This window comes from Triturus cristatus, chromosome 1_1 (assembly GCF_964204655.1).
Source record: "Triturus cristatus chromosome 1_1, aTriCri1.1, whole genome shotgun sequence".
NCBI classification, from domain to species: domain Eukaryota; kingdom Metazoa; phylum Chordata; class Amphibia; order Caudata; family Salamandridae; genus Triturus; species Triturus cristatus.
Genome location: NC_140579.1, coordinates 790,303,363 through 790,325,070, shown reverse-complemented (window position 1 = coordinate 790,325,070; position 21,708 = coordinate 790,303,363). Strand labels below are relative to the sequence as shown.

The window sequence follows — 21,708 nt, the reverse complement described above, 5'->3', positions numbered from 1 at the left end:
CTGGGTCTTCAAATAGAGTAGTGTTGTTTTAATATGTCACTTTAAAAATGCAGGGATGAAATAAATCGTATCTGGCACCTAAAGTCCTTAACGAAAGTCGGAGATTAAGGAATTCTTTTCTCCTGGCTGCAGTGGCAGCAGAAACATTCTGAGACAAAAAAAACTTATGACCCAACCAGGACACTTGCCTCTTAGCTTTAGTCTTAGCAGCAACCAAGAGCAAATCTGTAAATTGTAAAAAGAATATGATGACCTCTCTTGGTTTCGTGGGTGACATAGAAGAAGCAAGACGAGGACCTAACCTATGCGCTCTCTAGATGTTGGGCGAATTGGAAGATGGCATATCCAATAGTTTTGGAAGGAAACAGGATCATCCGCTTCAAGTGCCTCATGAAGACCATAAATACAGAGGTTGTTCCGCCAATTCTTGTTTTCCAAATCTTCTGAATGCTTTTTAAGCTACGCAACTTCTGTTTCCAAACAAAGGATTTTAGGTGTTTCATCATTTAATTTTACCACCTGCTCTTCTACCAAAGAAACACGATGTTCCATTAATGACCAGTTATCATCCAGATTTTGTATACGTTTTTTAGTCTCCTCAACAAAGGGACTCAACCCCCGAATTTCTTCCAGCAATAATTTCAAAGAAATCGAAGATGAAGACTTTTCAGGTAAAGTAGGGTCTTGTTTTAACCTCTTAGTAGCTGAAGCGGGTGACTGAGCTTTACTGGAGGAGGACTGCATGGAGGTGGCACGTGGAGCAGTAGGAGTAGCCATCTCTCCAGAGGGAGTGAGCTGTGCCAACAGTATCGTGTCCGCAATAGAACTACTATTGGGGAGAGTTGTAGACTTTGTTTTAGATGAAAAGACAAACTGAAACTTTTTTTATCTGCCCATAAAGGAGGGATTTAAAGAACACAAAGCCAGCAAGCACCATATATCAGCAGCCAGGACTCCAGAGAATATTCACATGTGCCAGGTGATAAGGTGCCAGAAAATGCAAGCACAATATCATATAAATAAAGGGAAAACCCGTAAAGACATAGGAGTAGAATATCCTGCGTTATGAAGCTGCCAAAATAAGAAAGAAATAAAAAAAGGGGAAAAAAGGTGCCAGTCAATTCTATGTCAGGACTGGAGGCGAGGACTATGCCTTCTTTCTTCACTTTATTTATACAGCAGCATTGAAAGAACTAAACAAAGACTACGTTTCCCATGAACCATAGGGAAAAAAAGTAGTCATTCACATTGTGTTAACAACCAATCAAAGAAAAAGGACAGCGTCCAATCAGGACCTCTCTAGCTCCATATAGTCCTTTGTTAGTGTCCTGATCTCCTCTTTCTTCGCTGCTGCACAGCCAGTTAAGTCTCCTCAGAGTCTTATGCTGTTTGGGGGGGCTTTGTTATGCTAATTTGTACCTATTTTGTGCTGTTTTCCTTGTATCCCGCTATATTTATAGCGCGTTGCTTATTTACATTTAGCTGTCACTCATCGCGAGCACCGCGATTCTTCTGTAGAAATGTTTGCTGTTTTCGCCTGCTTTCACGCGCGGGGTTAATTCTTGCTTAATTTCTGCTTTATATGCATTGCTGACTGTGCTGCTGATTCCGCGGGAACGCTCCTACGCGGTAGTGGCTGGCGCGCTCCGGTCCTCCCGCCGCCTGGGGGCGCAAGAGGCTGTGGCAGACGCGACGCGTCTCTGGTTTTTCAACATCTTTCCAGAGACGCGCGTGCGTTCTGCTTACACAGGGGCACTGGGGCTGAGAAGTACGCCGTTTTACGGTCTGTATAAGACCCGCGAGCCTGTCACTTCGCTCGCGGGCTTTTTTCAAGATAATTGACGCTCGTTTCCCTGCTGCACATACATTAGTAAAGGGATTCGGGTCTGTTATAGCACGCTAGCGCTGACGCCTCCCTGGGAGGTCTGTACCGGCCATTAGGCCTTCATTTGGGGACAGTTCCAGCAAAGTTCAACTGCAATAATTTAAATTGGATTTCGGCCAGCTTTTGTCCCCTCAGGGCCTGTCACCCTGCTAAAAATTGTGTTTTCTGCCACCTGTGAATATTCCAAGCTGACACCCAGCTTCTGTTAATTGTTTGCGGTTGCAGCCCAAAGGTTTACACTTGCCCTTCCTCTGCCGTAGAGGATTATCACAAAGAGGAGGAAGACCCCTGGCGGACATGCCATGGGGTGACGCATTCTATGAGGTGGTGGACACCTCTATTTATAGGGCAGTGGACCAAGCCATTTCTCCTTTAGAGGATAGGCTGAAAATAGAACAAGCGTTCTTGCGTCTACAGCGTAGATCGACTCTGACTTCTAGTGCCCAGGAAATCCCGGGCCCACCTCCTCCTAAACGCCCCTGTGCCCCGGGGGTAGATGTGGACGCTTTTGAGCGCCTCAAGCAGGCTTTTATTGATAGCCAACCTATTAGAGGTTCAGGTGACCCCTCTCTCTTAACCCTGCTCTCTCCTCAGGGTTACCAGGTCCTTCGGGGATCCTGACTCCAGCCCGTCCAGGTCTTGGCTCCCGCCGTCCCGGCCCTCGCAAGTCCCTCAGATCCCTTCAGTGCCCTCTGACTTGCAACCGCCTCCAACGCCTTCAGACATGTTGGACCCTAATTACATTGTCCACCCACGCTCTTCAGACTGGGTCCCAGCTGAGAAAGTCGCGACGTATGTCGCGGAACATATCAGACGCCCGCTTGAAAAGGAAGCTCGCAATTGTCTCCGAGCTGAATGTCCCCACCCTTCCCTAGAGGGAAAAGTCGGCCGTACCCCGGATATTGACCCGAGAATGTCCACGTTCTTGCAGAAATTTATTAGAGACCCCAAAAAGGGCATTGACAGGTCTTGGAGGGCGTGCCAAGATAAGCTCTTGGACGTCCTTGGGCCCGCCACAAAAATTCTGGATATGGCGGAGGAAGCCAAAGCTTCGGGATCTATGATTTCACCCGAGACGCTATCCGGCTGGGCTCAGTGGGTAGTGATATTTCTAGGCAACGCTAACTGCGCTCTCTCCACCGAGCGGTGGAGGTCCCCCCTTATTAAGATTGATCCGAAACTCGGTGACTTGGCGGATTCAGAGGCGGGGCCATTGCCCAAGGGGGACTCTTTGGAGAACCCTTCATTAAAGAGCTGGGCAAATTTGTAAACACCTTTACTTCATTGGACAGGGCACAATCCACTATTAAAAAAGTGTTTCCTCGTGTTTTTCGAGGGGCCGGTCGAGGCAGGGGTCGCTCGACCGGTCGGCAAAATCATCAAGCCAATCAGAGAGGCTCCGGTCAGTACCAAGACCAGTCGAAGTTTGGGAATTTCTACCCCACAAGAGAACGCCGTGGCAAAGGCAGAGGACACAGGGGAGGAGCGTCTAACACAAACTCTGGTGAGTGTTCTCCCTTTTTCCCCACAAAACATAGGGGGGCGCCTGGCAGGTTGTTACGGGACATGGTTATCTATCACCCGCGATGCCTGGGTACTTCAGACGGTGAGGGGGTTCCACATAGAGTATTTCGGAAACCCAGTTCAACAAGTTCCTCCGCGACCCATTCAGTTTTCGGTTCACGATGCAACCCTGGTGGACGAGGAGGTGGCTTCCCTTCTTCGCAAAGGCGCCATCTCGCTTACAACGCTCCACCCGCGGGGGTTCCTCAGCAATATCTTTTTGGTCGACAAGTCCGACGGAGGCAAGTGCCCGGTCATAAACTCAGCGAGTTCAACGGGTGGTTGGTTTACCGCCATTTAAAATGGAGGGTATTCACCTCCTTCAAGATGTTCTCCTTCCTCACGACTGGATGGTTTGTTTGGATCTGAAGGACGCTTATCTGGTGATCCCAATTTTTCAACCACACCGCCGGTTTCTTCAGTTCGCTTGGCGTCATCGGATCTACGAGTTCACTTCTCTCCCTTTCGGGCTCTCTTCCGCGCCCTGGTGCTTCACCAAGGTGCTCAAACCGGTGGTGGAGTTCCTGAGGGCTCGTGGGGTCAGGTTGATCGTTTATCTAGACTGTAGGAGAGTAGGGTCTGCTATCCTATGGTCACCCCAAATTTTTGCTTTTTGCTTCACTGGTTTTTGACATATTGAGGCTGTGGGCCTGCCAATCAGACCCCCAGCCTGCTGTTCTCTCTACTAAATTTACACTATGCACCCTAGGTGCATAACCAATTGGAAGTGGATCACCCTGTCAGCCCCTGTACCAGTGTACACTAGGTACCCAGGGCATTGGTGTACCCAAGGCCTGCCAGGGGCTGAAGCATGTATCATGCCACCCCAGGCTTGGCCTAACAATCTGACACAACTGGCTGATCACTCAGCTGGGGTAAGTTGGTGTAATCACCTCTTACTTAGGTGTAGTATACCTATACCTAACCTTAAATGGGACACCTGGTAACCTATAAGTCACTCCTATGGCAGGCCTTAACAATCCTGAAGGCAGAGTGCTTGGTTCCATGTGAGATGGTGCTCTGGCATGAGCTGAGCCTGTCTGCAGTGGTCGGAACAACTTCCTTCTACTGTTTCCAGATATCGTCATACCATATACTCTTAAGTGCATTATGAACCTCGCGGTTAAATGCTATCTTTGGTTTGGCTTTATCAAAACATGTCGAGTAAGGTGTCATACGAATTGGAATACTAACCCCTCGCCAATTCTGGCGAAGGGGTTAGCATTCCACCCTTCTAGAGGGACACGACATGTACAGTACCTGAAACCCGGGTAAAATCAGACATAGCCTCAGCTCCACAAAATGGATGCTGCCACCACAGACACAAGTCTGCCCTCCTGCTGCTGGGAGTCCTTCCAGCTTGGGAGGTGTGGACAAAGGGTTTCCTGCCAGGGGAGGTGCATGCACGACCCCAGACAGGATTTTGTGTATTGGTCAGGTAGGGCTTGAAAGAAACCAGACATGCCTGGGCTCACAAGGAGCCTCGGTGCATATGCCAGTTCAAACCGGTCCTGGGGCACACCAGTCCCGGGCCTGGGGCGAGCTGGACAAAGGATTGGGGGTGTAACCACCCCCCTTCCTGGTCCCACCCATAGGGAGGGACCTAGCAGGTAGTCCGGCCCCTAGAATCCGCTTAAAGGTAGGAGCTGTGTCCTAAGACTTCAGACATACTGGAATCAACTTGAAACTAAGAAGAAGACGGGAACTTCGACATTCTGCTGCACAGAAGACTGAAGGAAATCTCCCCTGTGGTCAGGGAGTGACCACCTTGCTAACGCAAGCACCATCCAGCGAATCAACGTCTGCTTTGCCGCCGCCTCCCGCCGGAGCCCGAGCCCAGAGACTGACAAGACCTGGACCTCCAGACCTCTCACCACCCGATCCACAGTCCCTGAAAAGAGGAGACCCGTGGAGGCACCGAAACACGTGGAGCCAGCCATCTTGGAACGACGACAACAAGCTGCAAGCGCAACAACCGAGGCTCCCTCCAAGTTGTGCTTTGGGATCTGAGAAGCCCAACCCTCGAGCAGCATCTGCACCAAAGGTGAGCCCTCCAGCATCTCCACGATCTGCGTGGGGCCCTTCTGCATTTTGCCACTCGACGCGCCTAACTGGTTGCTGGCCCGCTGGCTAGTAGCCATCTTGGCGACGAACTTCACGAAATACACTGCTGGTCTGGTTGCTCCAGACTGGCCCTTGCTCCCCTCCAAAGGAGAAGTCCTTCTGACCTTGCTGGTCAGAACCATCAGCTTATTTCATCTCCTACAACAATTGCTTTTGCCAAGGCTTGTTTGCTTCGATCAAGTCGCCGACACCGCCGACAGCGAGAGCCTGTGTGGGACAGCTCGTGAACTGACTCCTGGACGTCGTCGACCTCCAGGGACCACGTGGCTGCAGAGACAAGCTACACCTTTCTTCCTGTTTGCACCCGACATTGCCTGGTACCCACCTGGTGCCACGCTGGTCACTGGCTAGTGACTGTGAACACTGTCCCCTCTGCTTACAGGTCTTCAACATCTCCGATCCACTCTTGGATCCACCGCATCTCTCCCGGACCGACCGCCTGCAGCATCTTTGTCTTCAGGCTCCACGGAACAGATAGAAGAAACCCAACGCACTTCGAGGCCTATGCACCCGCTTCCTGTGGGTGAGGTAAAGCTGGCACTCCTGTGCCCAAGTGTAGTATTACATCTCTAGTGCCTGTGTTCCAAATCTTGAGTTCCTAGTCCATCCGGAAGATCCTCTTTGCAGTAACTTTGTACTTTTTACGCACCCATTGAAACCTATGGGAGCACGCGTGTGACTATTTGCTCTGCACACGCCACCCGTGGACCTCCTGGTCACTAACTGAAGTTAGCTCCTTGTAGGCCAGCGATTCTAGAGGCCCTAGGCCTTTTCCCTTTTCTGTTCGTGGTACTTATACCACTATTTTAGTATATGGTTCGAGCGGCCACCAGGGCCTATCCATATAAAGTGCAACTTCTGTGTATTCTACTGTAATCTTGTTTGACGATTTGTGCTCCTGTGCTCATAAAGAGACTAGGGGTTACTTTGAGAAATAAATACATATATATTTTGAATATATATCTGTGTGGTGTCTTTTCATTGGTATAAAAGGGGGTTGCATTTGGTAAAACAGCTGGCTTAACACGCTTCACGAGTTTAGCCTCAAAGACTGCTTAGCCTACGCTACCACTAGGGCAGCTAGTCCGAAAAGGTTGACTTACAACCACACCATAAGGGTTGCTTGGCATGGTACAAGGTGATCACTTTAACTAGTGAGCATCATATACCAGGCCAACTTCTCACATTGGTGAGCAGCGGTTGGATTTGAGCTTGCTGTGTTTTACCATTGTAATCTCTTGGTTACCAATTGAAAGATCACATAGGTACCTGTAGGTACATATAAAACAAGATTAAATATACATAAGTTCTACTGAACTTAGTTGTTGTAGAGCAAAGGGAGTAGCACACCCTGACTACAACTACTAGATAGGTTTAGTAGGTAAACCCAAGTGTAGGCAGATTGCAACACATCCACCCACACTTAAGAGCAATGGCTGGGGCAGAGGGGTCCAATGTACCTATCTCTGTTGAGAGTGACCCCCAGAGGGCACCATCCATCTTTGCTACCCTTAATCAGAATGAGCTCAGGCATTTGGCAACTCTTAGAGGCCTTAAACAGCCCAAGAACCCTACCTCTGCTGAGCTCAGAGAACTCTTGCAAAATGATGAAAATCAGAGAGAGCTCAAGAAAGCTTCCCAGTTAGCCCCCTTAGGGTCAGGAACAGGAGGCCCCCCTTCTGAAGATGCTACAGAAGTACCCCTTTCCAATAGCCATCCCTTAGATGAGAACCATACTACAGAGGAGGAAAGTGGAGAGGATACAGAGAGTAGTGATGATGAAGGGAGAACTAGCCCAGTGCCAAGTGTTATACTTGGCCCAGCTAAACTAAGGCTATTGGGGACTGACAATGGGATCATCCCATTGGATCTCCCCAGTGGACTTAACCAGGGGCTTGGGAGGCAAAGGAATCGCTCAGGTGACTCTAATGCTTCTCATGCCTCTAGAGGCTCTCAAGGTCACTCCAGGAAAAGGATGACCACCCCTCAGAGGAGGGAACATGAGGCCAGAATGCAGGAAGCCCAGCTGAGGATCAGGAAGCAGGAGCTAGAGGTAGCCCTGATGGAAGAGAAACTGAACAAGGCTAGGCAACCTAGAGAGAGTGGGTCTATACCCACTGGTGGCAGCATTGTCCCTAAGGACAAAGATAGGGTCTTTGATAATAGGAACCTGTCTAAGGTTGTGCCCCCCTCCAAAAGTGGGGATGACATCCACAAATGGATAACTGCTCTTGAGAGAGCCTGCAAAGTACAGCAGGTTCCTGAAGACCAGTGGGCAGCAATCCTCTGGCTCTCCTATGAAGGAAGAGGCAGAGACAGACTCCTCACTGTTAGAGAAGAGGATGTCAGAAATTACAGAGTCCTGAAGAGTGTTCTGGTTGATGGGTTAGGCTTAACCACTGAACAGTACAGGTTAATGTTCAGAGACACCCAAAAGACACAGACTCAGGACTGGTCTGAATACATTGAATGTGCCACTAAGGCTTTGGAGGGTTGGTTGCTGGGAAGTAAGGTATCTGATTTTACAGGATTGTATAATTTGATGATGAGAGAACAGATTTTAAATAACTGTCAAAACCAGCAACTGCATCAACACTTGGTTGACTCTGATCTGACCTCTCCCCAAGAATTGGGAAAGAAGGCATACAAATGGGTCAGAACCAGGGTTAAGCAAAAGAACCAGAACCAGGGCCAAGGGGGTGATCAGAAGAAAACAGACCAAAAGGGTGGAGATCAGAAATCTAAAGACCAGAAGTCTTCAACAGGGCCCCAAACTACTGCTAAGGAGGGTGGGTCCCAACAACAATCCAAGGGAAAGAAGAAAGAAGGTCAAAAGAAACCCTGGTGCAATCATTGCAAGAATACAACTCACTGGACTAGTGATTGTAAGAAGGGTGGAGCCCCCAACACTGTTGCCCCTAAGGCACCTGCTCCCAGTACTACTGTTAGCAGTGTTGGTCCCCAGACAAAGGGTGTAGTGGGAATCACTATGGGAACTGAAGGAGATTCTGACTTAGACAGAACCCTGACACAGGCAGTCTTGATCTGTGATGGGGACATTGATTTGTCCCTGACTGTGAGCCCCAGTAACCTGGGCAAGTACAGACAGACTCCTTTAATTAACGAAAAAGTGGCTCAAGCCTACAGGGACACATGTGCCAGTGTCACTATGGTGACACCAGGCTTTGTGGACCCTGGACAGTACATACCAGGTGAGAATTACCTGGTGACCAATGCCAGCAATGCCACTACTTCACATAGTGTGGCAGTTGTTAACTTCTCATGGGGAGGGGTAACTGGCCTCAAAAGGGTTGTGGTTAGTGCAGACCTCCCAGTAGAATGTTTGTTGGGCAATGACCTAGAGAGTTCTCTATGGTCAGAAGTGGAGTACAGGACTCATGCAGAGATGTTAGGTATATCATCACATGTCCTTGCTGTGACCAGGTCACAGGCCAAAAAGTGCCTCACTGAACCTCAGGTCTTGGATCCTGGAACAATGGACCAAGCACCTACCAAGAAGAAGAACAGGAGGGTCAAGGCTGTGCCTTCTCCCCTGCCTCAGAGTGATGATCAGCCTTCCCAGGAAGCTGATCTAGAGGACCCTGAAGGAACTGTCCCTGAAGAGCTTGAACCTGATCAGGTTGAGTTTCTGGGGACAGGGGGACCTTCAAGGGCTGACTTGAGGCAGGCTCAGTTATCCTGTCCCTCTCTTGAACCCCTCAGACAGCTGGCTGCTGCTGAGGCTGCTGGGAATGCTCAAGGTACCCATAAAGTGTATTGGGATGAAGGGCTCCTTTATTCAGAGGCTAGAGACCCCAAGCCTGGTGCTACCAGGAGGTTGGTTATACCTCTGCAATTTATGGGCTTCCTTCTTACCTTGGCCCATGATATTCCTTTAGCAGGACACTTAGGCCAGAACAAGACTTGGGACAGGCTTGTCCCTCACTTTCACTGGCCTCACATGAATGAAGATACAAAGGAGTTTTGTCGCTCCTGTGTGACCTGCCAAGCCAGTGGCAAATCAGGTGGCACAACAAAGGCCCCCCTAATACCACTACCTGTGGTGGGGGTCCCCTTTGAAAGAGTGGGAATAGACATAGTGGGTCCCATGGATCCTCCCACTGCATCTGGGCACAGATTTATACTGGTGGTAGTGGATCATGCCACCAGGTATCCAGAGGCAATTCCCCTTAGGACCACTACAGCTCCTGTTGTGGCCAGGGCCCTGCTGGGAGTATTCTCCAGAGTGGGGTTTCCTAAGGAGGTAGTATCTGACAGAGGTACCAACTTTATGTCAGGATACTTGACAGCTATGTGGAAGGAATGTGGTGTCAACTACAAGTTCACCACCCCTTATCACCCACAATGCAATGGGCTTGTTGAGAGATTCAACAAGACCCTAAAGGGTATGATCAAAGGATTACCTGAAAAGCTCAGGCGAAGATGGGACATCCTTCTACCCTGCCTTCTGTTTGCTTACAGAGAGGTCCCACAAAAAGGAGTTGGCTACAGCCCCTTTGAATTGTTGTTTGGGCACCCTGTAAGAGGCCCACTGTGTTTGGTGAAGGAAGGATGGGAGTTACCTCTCAAAAAGCCTAAGCAAGACATAGTGGACTATGTACTTGGTCTCCGCTCCAGGATGGCTGAGTATATGGAGAAGGCATCCAAAAACCTTGAGGCAAGCCAGGCCTTACAGAAAGCTTGGCATGACCAAAAGGCTGTCTTGGTTGAGTTTCAGCCAGGACAGAAGGTATGGGTGTTGGAGCCAGTGGCCCAAGCAGCACTCCAAGACAAATGGTCTGGACCCCATACAATCCTGGAAAAGAAGGGAGAGGTCACCTACTTGGTAGACCTAGGAACTCCCAGGAGTCCCCACAGGGTACTCCATGTTAACAGGCTTAAAGCATATGTTGACAGGGCAGACATGGGCTTGCTCATGGCTACAGATGAGGGACAGGAGGAAGAGAGTGACCCTCTCCCAGACCTGTTGTCTCAGAACCCTGAAGATGGCTCAGTTGAAGGAGTGACCCTTGGAGGCAACCTCACTGCCCATCAGCAGACTGAATGTAGACAGGTTCTACAATCATTTTCACATATGTTTTCCTTAATACCTAGTCAAACTGACTGGTGTACCCATGTGGTGGACACTGGTGACAGTCTGCCTGTAAAGAACAAGCTTTACAGACAACCTGTCCACGTCAGGGACTGTATAAAGGCTGAGGTACATAAAATGCTGGAATTAGGTGTCATTGAACCCTCGGAGAGCCCCTGGGCTAGCCCAGTGGTTCTGGTCCCCAAACCTCACACCAAAGATGGCAAGAGAGAGATGAGGTTCTGTGTGGACTACAGGGGTCTCAATGCTGTCACCAGGACAGATGCACACCCTATTCCAAGGGCAGATGAGCTCATAGACAAACTAGCTTCTGCAAAGTTTTTGAGCACATTTGACTTGACAGCTGGCTATTGGCAAATCAGATTAGCTGAGGAGTCTAAGGCCAAAACAGCATTCTGAACCCCAGGTGGGCACTACCAATTTGTGGTGATGCCCTTTGGTCTGAAGAATGCACCTGCCACCTTCCAAAGGCTGGTGAACCAAGTCCTTACTGGGTTGGATGACTTTTGCGCAGCATATCTTGATGACATTGCTGTCTTTAGCTCCACCTGGGAGGATCACCTGATCCACCTGAAGAAGGCTCTTGAGGCTCTGCAAAGGGCAGGCCTCACTATCAAGGCTACTAAGTGCCAGATAGGGCAGAGTAAGGTTGTATATTTGGGCCACCTTGTAGGTGGAGGCCAAGTTCAACCACTGGAGAGTAAGATACAATCCATCAAGGACTGGTCCCCTCCAACCACCCAGACTCAAGTTCGAGCTTTCTTGGGCTTGACTGGGTACTACAGGAAGTTTGTTAAGAACTATGGGTCCATTGTGACTCCTCTTAATGATCTGACATCCAAGAAGATGCCCAAAAAGGTTCAGTGGACAGTAAGCTGTCAAAAGGCATTTGATGACCTGAAGGAGGCCATGTGCTCTGCACCTATCCTGAAAAGTCCTGACTACTCCAAAGAGTTTATTGTCCAAACAGATGCTTCTGAGTTGGGTGTGGGAGCTGTGCTGTCACAACTTAATGTAGATGGTCAAGACCAACCCATTGCTTTTATTAGCAGAAGGTTGACCCCCAGAGAGAAGAATTGGTCAGCTATTGAGAGGGAGGCCTTTGCTGTGGTGTGGGCCCTGAAGAAGCTGAGGCCATACTTGTTTGGCACTCACTTCAAGATTCAGACCGACCATAAGCCCCTCTTGTGGCTAAATCAGGTGAAGGGTGAAAACCCCAAACTGCTTAGGTGGTCCATTTCCCTACAGGGGATGGACTTTACAGTGGAGCACCGGCCAGGTACTGACCATGGGAATGCAGATGGTCTCTCCAGGTACTTCCACTTAGGACATGAAGACGAGACTGGTCAAGGCTAGTTTAATGTCCCAGCGTTTGGGGGGGGTTGTGTAGGAGAGTAGGGTCTGCTATCCTATGGTCACCCCAAATTTTTGCTTTTTGCTTCACTGGTTTTTGACATATTGAGGCTGTGGGCCTGCCAATCAGACCCCCAGCTTGCTGTTCTCTCTACTAAATTTACACTATGCACCCTAGGTGCATAACCAATTGGAAGTGGATCACCCTGTCAGCCCCTGTACCAGTGTACACTAGGTACCCAGTGCATTGGTGTACCCAAGGCCTGCCAGGGGCTGAAGCATGTATTATGCCACCCCAGGCTTGGCCTAACAATCTGACACAACTGGCTGATCACTCAGCTGGGGTAAGTTGGTGTAATCACCTCTTACTTAGGTGTAGTATACCTATACCTAACCTTAAATGGGACACCTGGTAACCTATAAGTCACTCCTATGGCAGGCCTTAACAATCCTGAAGGCAGAGTGCTTGGTTCCATGTGAGATGGTGCTCTGGCATGAGCTGAGCCTGTCTGCAGTGGTCGGAACAACTTCCTTCTACTGTTAACAGATATCGTCATACCATATACTCTTAAGTGCATTATGAACCTCGCGGTTAAATGCTATCTTTGGTTTGGCTTTATCAAAACATGTCGAGTAAGGTGTCATACGAATTGGAATACTAACCCCTCGCCAATTCTGGCGACGGGGTTAGCATTCCACCCTTCTAGAGGGACACGACATGTACAGTACCTGAAACCCGGGTAAAATCAGACATAGCCTCAGCTCCACAAAATGGATGCTGCCACCACAGACACAAGTCTGCCCTCCTGCTGCTGGGAGTCCTTCCAGCTTGGGAGGTGTGGACAAAGGGTTTCCTGCCAGGGGAGGTGCATGCACCACCCCAGACAGGATTTTGTGTATTGGTCAGGTAGGGCTTGAAAGAAACCAGACATGCCTGTGGCTCACAAGGAGCCTCGGTGCATATGCCAGTTCAAACCGGTCCTGGGGCACACCAGTCCCGGGCCTGGGGCGAGCTGGACAAAGGATTGGGGGTGTAACCACCCCCCTTCCTGGTCCCACCCATAGGGAGGGACCTAGCAGGTAGTCCGGCCCCTAGAATCCGCTTAAAGGTAGGAGCTGTGTCCTAAGACTTCAGACATACTGGAATCAACTTGAAACTAAGAAGAAGACGGGAACTTCGACATTCTGCTGCACAGAAGACTGAAGGAAATCTCCCCTGTGGTCAGGGAGTGACCACCTTGCTAACGCAAGCACCATCCAGCGAATCAACGTCTGCTTTGCCGCCGCCTCCCACCGGAGCCCGAGCCCAGAGACTGACAAGACCTGGACCTCCAGACCTCTCACCGCCCGATCCACAGTCCCTGAAAAGAGGAGACCCGTGGAGGCACCGAGACACGTGGAGTCAGCCATCTTGGAACGACGATGACAAGCTGCAAGCGCAACAACCGAGGCTCCCTCCAAGTTGTGCTGTGGGATCTGAGAAGCCCAACCCTCGAGCAGCATCTGCACCAAAGGTGAGCCCTCCAGCATCTCCACGATCTGCGTGGGGCCCTTCTGCATTTTGCCACTCGACGCGCCTAACCGGTTGCTGGCCCGCTGGCTAGTAGCCATCTTGGCGACGAACTTCACGAAATACACTGCTGGTCTGGTCGCTCCAGACTGGCCCTTGCTCCCCTCCAAAGGAGCAGTCCTTCTGACCTTGCTGGTCAGAACCATCAGCTTATTTCATCTCCTACAACAATTGCTTTTGCCAAGGCTTGTTTGCTTCGATCAAGTCGCCGACACCGCCGACAGCGAGAGCCTGTGTGGGACAGCTCGTGAACTGACTCCTGGACGTCGTCGACCTCCAGGGACCACGTGGCTGCAGAGACAAGCTACACCTTTCTTCCTGTTTGCACCCGACATTGCCTGGTACCCACCTGGTGCCACGCTGGTCACTGGCTAGTGACTGTGAACACTGTCCCCTCTGCTTACAGGTCTTCAACATCTCCGATCCACTCTTGGATCCACCGCATCTCTCCCGGACCGACCGCCTGCATCATCTTTGTCTTCAGGCTCCACGGAACAGATAGAAGAAACCCGACGCACTTCGAGGCCTATGCACCCGCTTCCTGTGGGTGAGGTAAAGCTGGCACTCCTGTGCCCAAGTGTAGTATTACATCTCTAGTGCCTGTGTTCCAAATCTTGAGTTCCTAGTCCATCCGGAAGATCCTCTTTGCAGTAACTTTGTACTTTTTACGCACCCATTGAAACCTATGGGAGCACGCGTGTGACTATTTGCTCTGCACACGCCACCCGTGGACCTCCTGGTCACTAACTGAAGTTAGCTCCTTGTAGGCCAGCGATTCTAGAGGCCCTAGGCCTTTTCCCTTTTCTGTTCGTGGTACTTATACCACTATTTTAGTATATGGTTCGAGCGGCCACCAGGGCCTATCCATATAAAGTGCAACTTCTGTGTATTCTACTGTAATCTTGTTTGACGATTTGTGCTCCTGTGCTCATAAAGAGACTAGGGGTTACTTTGAGAAATAAATACATATATATTTTGAATATATATCTGTGTGGTGTCCTTTCATTGGTATAAAAGGGGGTTGCATTTGGTAAAACAGCTGGCTTAACACGCTTCACGAGTTTAGCCTCAAAGACTGCTTAGCCTACGCTACCACTAGGGCAGCTAGTCCGAAAAGGTTGACTTACAACCACACCATAAGGGTTGCTTGGCATGGTACAAGGTGATCACTTTAACTAGTGAGCATCATATACCAGGCCAACTTCTCACATAGACGACCTCCTCTTGATGGCTTCCTGTCCCCGTCTTTTGACGGATCATCTCCAGATGACAGTGACTCTGCTTCAGGATCTCGGATTTGTGATCATTGGGAAAAAGTCCCTCCTTCAGCCGGCACAGTCCGTTACCTTTTTGGGGTTCGTCATCGACTCCATTGCCTCCACTCTAAGTCTGCCGACCCGAAAACTTGCAAAGATTCGCCACGAGTTGCATCGGGTTCTGGCTCAACAGCGCGTGTCTCTTCGCCAGCTGGCCCGTGTGGTAGGGCTTCTGTCAGCTTCTATCCAGGTGATTTTTTCGGGTCCACTCCACTACAGGGCCCTTCAACGCCTCAAGGTGTATTTTCTTCGGAAAGGGTTTTCGTATTCCCACAAGATCCGCTTATCCGACGAAGCTCGGAGCGAGATCCAATGGTGGCTAACGCACATGGAGGCATGGAACGGAAGAGCGATCTTCGGTTCCGTTCCGGATTTGGTTATCGAATCGGACGCCAGCAGGCTTGGTTGGGGCGCTTGTTGCGGAGATCTTTCCACGGGGAGGCTTGTGGTCTCCCGACGAACAGAAATTACATATACATTGTCTCGAGCTTCTGGCCGGCTCGTTTGCCGTACAGTCATGTGTACTTTTAAAAATGGACAACGTGTCGGCTGTCCGTTATATCAACTATCTTGGAGGCACCAAGTCGAAGGCTCTCTCGGACCTAGCGGCGAGCTTCTGGCAGTATTGCCTGGGCAGTCAGGTGTCGGTCACAGCGGAGTATCTGCCTGGCCGGGACAATGTGGAGGCGGATTTCCAATCGCGCCACTTCCGAGACTCCAGCCTTTGGAAGTTGGATCATTCGGTCTTTGCCTCCCTCAGCGATCTTTGGGGTCCATTTACGGTGGATCTGTTTGCATCCCGTCTGGACCACCAGCTTCCCAGATTTTTCAGCTGGAGGCCCGATCCTCGGGCAGTGGCCACGGATGCGTTTCTCCAAGATTGGAGCAAGGATCGCGGCTATGCGTTTCCTCCTTTTGCGATGATTACCCGGACAATGGCTCAAGTCCGCAGTCAGCAAGCAGACTTGGTTCTAATCACCCCTCTGTGGAGGTCTCAAGTGTGGTTTCCAGTTCTGCTGGAACTTTCATGGGATTTTCCAATCCTACTCCCCCGGGTACCGGATCTCCTCAAGGATCCGTACGGCACTCCTCATCCTCTAGTGTCCACGAACTCACTGTGGCTCATGGCGTGGAGGATTTCTGGGGTAGATGGCAAGCCCCGGGCCTTTCGCGAACAGCTGAAGAGCTCATCTCCAAAGCCTGGGCGGATAGCACGTTAAAAGATACAAATCTGCGTGGGGCAGATGGTCCCGTTGATGTTTGCGACGGGATTTCAATCCCGTGGTCGCGGATGTGGTCCACGTTGTGAATTTTCTGGCGCATTTGGCATCCAACGGCTTGGCCAATCGGTCTATTAACACTTTCAGGTCCGCCATTTCCTCGGGTCATGTCCTGGTTGGAGGCTCTGCCGTGGGGGAACACCCTTTGGTTTGCAGGCTCCTAAGGGGTATTCGACTCTCCTTACCGCCGGAACCGAGGTATTCGGCTTTATGGGATGTTAATCAGGTCTTGAATCTTTTCCTTTCATGGCAACCCAATAGGTTTCTATCCCGTAAGGAGTTGTCAGCAAAACTTGCAATGCTCCTGTGCTTGGTGTCTTGCCGTCGGGTGTCGGATGTGCGCGCTCTGGATATCTCGGGTCGGATGTTCACTCCGGATGGGGTGATGTTTACCCTTTCACGTCGTACAAAGTGCCATACGAGAGTCATCTCTTACCCGGAATTCTCGGATTCTCCGAAACTCTGTGTGGTCCGTTGCCTCAAGGCATATGAGGAAATGACGGAAGACTACCGTCCCCCGGGAGAGCGTCAGCTTCTCATTGCGCTCCGGAGGCCCTTTAAGGCGGTTTCCTCACCCACCATCGCAAGATGGGTTCATTGGGTGATGCAAGAGGCTGGCATTAGCCTCAGACACTTTGGGGCGCACTCTACAAGAGGAGCTATGGCTTCCAAGTCGTTTGGTCTGGGTGCCCGCTTGGAGGATATCCTCAATGCTGCGAACTGGTCCTCAGATTCCACCTTCAAACGGTTTTACTTCAAGCCAATCCTAAATATGGCTCATCTGGTTGTGGGCAAGCTTTAAACAAGCATAATCCTCGCCTCCAGTCCTGACATAGAATGAAAAATTTCCTAGCTATCGTAACGGAAAGTTTCAATTCTATTAAGGACTCGGAGGCGAGGATTATCCCGCCCTATGCTCTCAGAGGAGATCCCTCCCCGTATGGAAGTAAGTATGTTCTTTCCTTCATTCTTATGTCGGACGAAGTTGTGCTTGACTGTTCCCATGTATTGATGAAATGGATTACCTATTCCGTATTTTTCTTTTTATAAATGATACCTAGGGTTGTGTTTTTCCCTGGTAATGCTACCTTGTTTGTTGCAGGTTCGGATACCCACAAACAGGATTCCTGAAGTTGATGGCTTGGCTGTCTTCGCGCACCGAAAGAGGATACCAGGACACTAACAAAGGACTATATGGAGCTGGAGAGGCCCTGATTGGACGCTGTCCTTTTTCTTTGATTGGTTGTTAACACAATGTGAATGACTACTTTTTTTCTCTATGGTTCATGGGAAACGTAGTCTTTGTTTAGTTCATTCAATGCTGCTGTATAAATAAAGTGAAGAAAGAAGGCATAATCCTCGCCTCCGAGTCCTTAATAGAATTGAAACTTTCCGTTACAATAGCTAGGAAATTTTTCATTCACACCTGTAAGAAACTGGCTCTATATATACTACACCAAAATGAGGTATAGTGTGTATAGAGTCCAAGTGTCCCCAGAGGTAGGCAGAGGTTCAAGTTAGATAGAACCTTACTCTCTAATAGTGGTAGCTTGGTCGAGCCGTAAGGCAGTGTCAGAGGACAGTGTTAAGCATTTGATGTAAACCCTCAATCAGCAAATTAATTCACACACTCAAGAACTGAACTCTAGGCCAATTGTTGTGGTATAACAATATACTGTTGTTTTTTTTAAGAACCAAGCAAGACTGGTACAGGTAAGCATTAAATACTTTTCAGTAATAAGTTACCGGATATAGAACAGTTGAAAAATGCAATAGGAATTGTACTTTGTTTGATTTACAGGGAAGCAGTAGTATGCAACACTTAGCAAATACAGTACATTGGAATGCCAAGTCAGTGGGCGTCGTCCTCTTGTTAGCTCTGCACGGCTCTTCGGTCCTTCTTCTTATCTTCTTTTCTTGTTGTTTCTAATCTGAGCAAGCAAGGTTCAGGGTGCCCCTAAATACTAAATTTAGGGGCGTTACAGGTAGGTAAAGGGCAGGGACCAATGGGTCCCTTTCTTTGGATGGGTACACCCACTATTCTGCAACTCTCCTGTGGGAGGGGGGCAGGAGCCTGTCCCTGGTTGGCTGGGGCCCTCCCATCCTCAAGATGGCGGGGACTCGAGGTTGTGCTTCACCTCACCTCCCCCACCTGAGGGGTGGAATTGGCAGAGGTGGGCACACCTCCATTCCCCACTTGTTTTTCCCGCCCAAAGTGGGGGGTAGAACCAGTGGGGACCAGTTGCTGAAAGCAGCAAATTGTCTGGAGAGGCTCACAAAGGTGGCATGTCTTTGAAGCCTCTTCTTCGTGAACCCTGTCCATCCTGGGGGAGGAGGCTTGGAACCTCGTCCCAGGATGTGCATTGTTTCAGGCCCCCGAGAGCAGTAGGCTCTCGACCCAGGGGTCCAGAAACATGTCTGGTGGTGGCAGCCTACGCAGCCACTCAGTCAGGTCACTAGTAGTTGGTCGGATTTCAGGGGGCATCTCTAAGATGCCCTCTGTCGTGCATTTTACATTAAATCCCACACTGGCATCAGTGTGGGTTTAATGTGCTGAGAAATTTGATACAGTACTTCTCAGTCTTCAGTGTAGCCATTATGGTGTTCTGGAGTTCATAATGACAAACTCCCAGCACCATATACTCTTAATGGCGACACTGCACTTACAGGGCCAAGGAATGGACTTGGACACTGTAGGGGTACAGGGCTCATGCACCTGTACCCCCACCACTGGCATAGGGCACCCAGCTAGAGGGGTGACTGATGTATGCCAAGGCAGTGGTTTGTGGGCATGGCACACAGGGATGTGTGCCATGTCGACTCTTTGTTTTGTTCTGCACCAAGACAAGCAGCCTGCAAAGGCAGTGTGTGAGTGTCAGGGTACAGGGCCTCTAAGGGTGGCACAATAAGTGCTGCAGCCCTTAGAGGCCTTCTCTGGTCACAGTGCCCTGGGTACCTGTGGTACAATTTACCAGGGGCTGACATGTGGCCAGAGATGCCAATTGGGTTTAGGCTTCAATGCAGGTTTAGGGAAGGAACACAGGCCCTGGGTACCTGATTGGCAGGAGCCCAGGGCACACTCAGTCAAAGTACATCAGCAATTCAGCAAGAAGTGGGGGCATACCATGCAAGAAAGAGGGCACTTTCTCACAAGACCACATCCTTTATGCAAAAAGCGACAGCCTAGAACCTTCCAAGATGGTGGCCGTTTCTGAGGAAACAGCCGCGACGGCAATATCAAGCTCGATATTGCTTGGTGTTTAATGGCAAGCAAGAGCGGAGCATCCCGCCATCTTCCGCCCACTCCTCCTACAAGGACAACCATCCACACAGCTTCAGGAAGACCAAAAGGTCCTTAGGCAGCCATATTGTTCAACGCCGAAGCCACGCTCCCAATCATCGTCATTTCTGACCCAACTTTGCCCACGCTATGCAAATCCTAGTCTTTGAAGTGTTGTGTAGTCAGAGATGTATTTCTCTTTAATGAAGGTCAGTGGTCAATAGCAGACATTATTGTGAACAAGGCAGGGGTAATTTGTTATTTATCAAAAAGTCATTAATTTGTGACAATGGTTGGAATCAGCACTTGTTTTTTGGGACCAAGACTTATTTTTTTATCCAGGGACTTTGACCCAGAGTAAGAAAGAGAAAGGCAGAAAAGAGAGAAAGAAGGAAGGAAGGAAAAGACAGCAAAATAGTAACGAAGGGGGAAGACAGAGATGGAGAAGGACCTACAAGACTGAGCCAGAGAACTGAAGTGTAGGCTGGTGGAAGAAAGGTCTGAGACAGAATCAAGACTAGACAGGTTTGGTATTCAGCAGCCCCGGCACTTTTACAAGTCTGTTATCTTGAAAACTCCACATTCTCAGAAGTGTGGGTGGCAGAGTATACCTATGTTCAACACTGTAAAAGCTGGCAGAACTCAAGTACCCACCAGGATGGGTGAAGGTAAATCTATTGGTAAAATAACATTTATCATCAGTGAAGTTTTTTTACCATTTTAAAATATAAAACATCCATATGTGCATAGAAATTACAATGAGGTATAGTTTCTTGTGAATCCTTTATTAATGAAATAAAACAAGATGGAGTAAATGGAGCAAAAATGCAATGGCATAAACAGTATAAACAATTCTGAATGTACCCTTATCAAAGACAATGAGACATACACCAGACAAAAGGCAAAATCAACACAAAAGTGCCGCCAAGTGGGAGTACACTTCACACTAGCTTTCAGTGGATAATAGTGAGCAATGCAAATATATGCTCATTATTTTCTTAGAAACGGATCTCCAAATATTTCAATACATTGTCTTTTCAAATGACATGGATATACACAAGCCTTCAAACCATGAGTCAAGATTGTGCCAAAAGCTACATTTTCATGATCTACAAATACATCTATTTGGGATCATCTATGGTGTTTGCAACAAGTCAATCTATTCCTTATGAAATTAGTATATTTTCTTGGAATACATAAGGAATGCAGACTAGCAAAGCTTTTAATCAGATTTCACAAGATTAAATAAATAATTTCAACGCATCAGTCTAGATTGCACCATCATCTCACTTGTGTTAGATACTCAATTTTCTAGATGCTGACAATTATATACATGACAACCCTGCTGATTTAGACATGTGACCCAATATGGTTTACCTTAGCTTTCTCCTACTTAAAATGTATTCCATTCCAATGTAGGTTCATGGTGAAAATGACACCTATTTATTTTTCTAAATATCCCTTTTATATGTTCTCCATTATAAACAATTATGCACTATTTTAGCGATAATTGGCTTCGTACTCTAAGGCTCAGAGTGGGAGAATTTTTATTTTTTAAATGAAGGATATGTAAGAGCAGTCTTCAGGAGGTTGTACTGTCCTCTTTTTATTCCTGAACTAAAGATACCCGAAGCAAACCATATGAACATAAACTAAGAGTTGACAAAGCAAGAGAAAATCCTAGCCTATACCAACCTCTTTCAGTAGAACCTTCCCCTCTTTCAGGACTACCTTAGCTGTAACTAGTGGAAGAGAATGCTAATGGAGAATGGGCATCTAGGCATGTTGTACACACAAGTCCCTAAAGACAATGACCAATTGCATACAGGCTATAGATGTGTAGAATGTTGAGGTGCAACAACAAATTAAATGGCTGATCAGCAGCATAATGGGCTCACTCCTGGCCTATTATGGCTCACCCTAATTAATATGTGGATGTTGACTGATATAGTTGTCTTGCTTTAGTAACCGTTTTTCATCTTTATTTTACCTATTCCTAGTTTCAGTACTTAGGTGATGTGACCTACTGTGATGTCCTCATAGTCAAAGGTCCCATGATTTTACGTTCTGTGAGGAAATCTGCACCAAAAGTCATGTGATATCAGTTACTTTGAAAATAGGGGAAGAAGGTTAGACGGCACAATATGTATTTTCCAATACCCATGGCATTTTGGAGCATAAACACGGATAAATATAAGGTGATGAGAGACGTACTATAAGAAAC

At 48.7% G+C, this 21,708-nt stretch overlaps 1 protein-coding gene across 3 annotated transcripts in view; it reads left to right on the top strand.

The window, feature by feature from the left end:
- The window catches only part of LOC146871101 (myosin light chain 4-like), a 212,029-nt gene extending 194,475 nt beyond the window's left edge, over positions 1-17,554 (top strand). For all 3 annotated transcript variants that reach the window (XM_085650267.1, XM_085650268.1, XM_085650269.1), the window contains one exon: positions 17,307-17,554. The gene's annotated coding sequence lies outside the window, so the exon portion shown is untranslated. The remainder of the gene's footprint in view (positions 1-17,306) is intronic.
- The last annotated feature ends 4,154 nt before the right edge of the window (positions 17,555-21,708 follow it).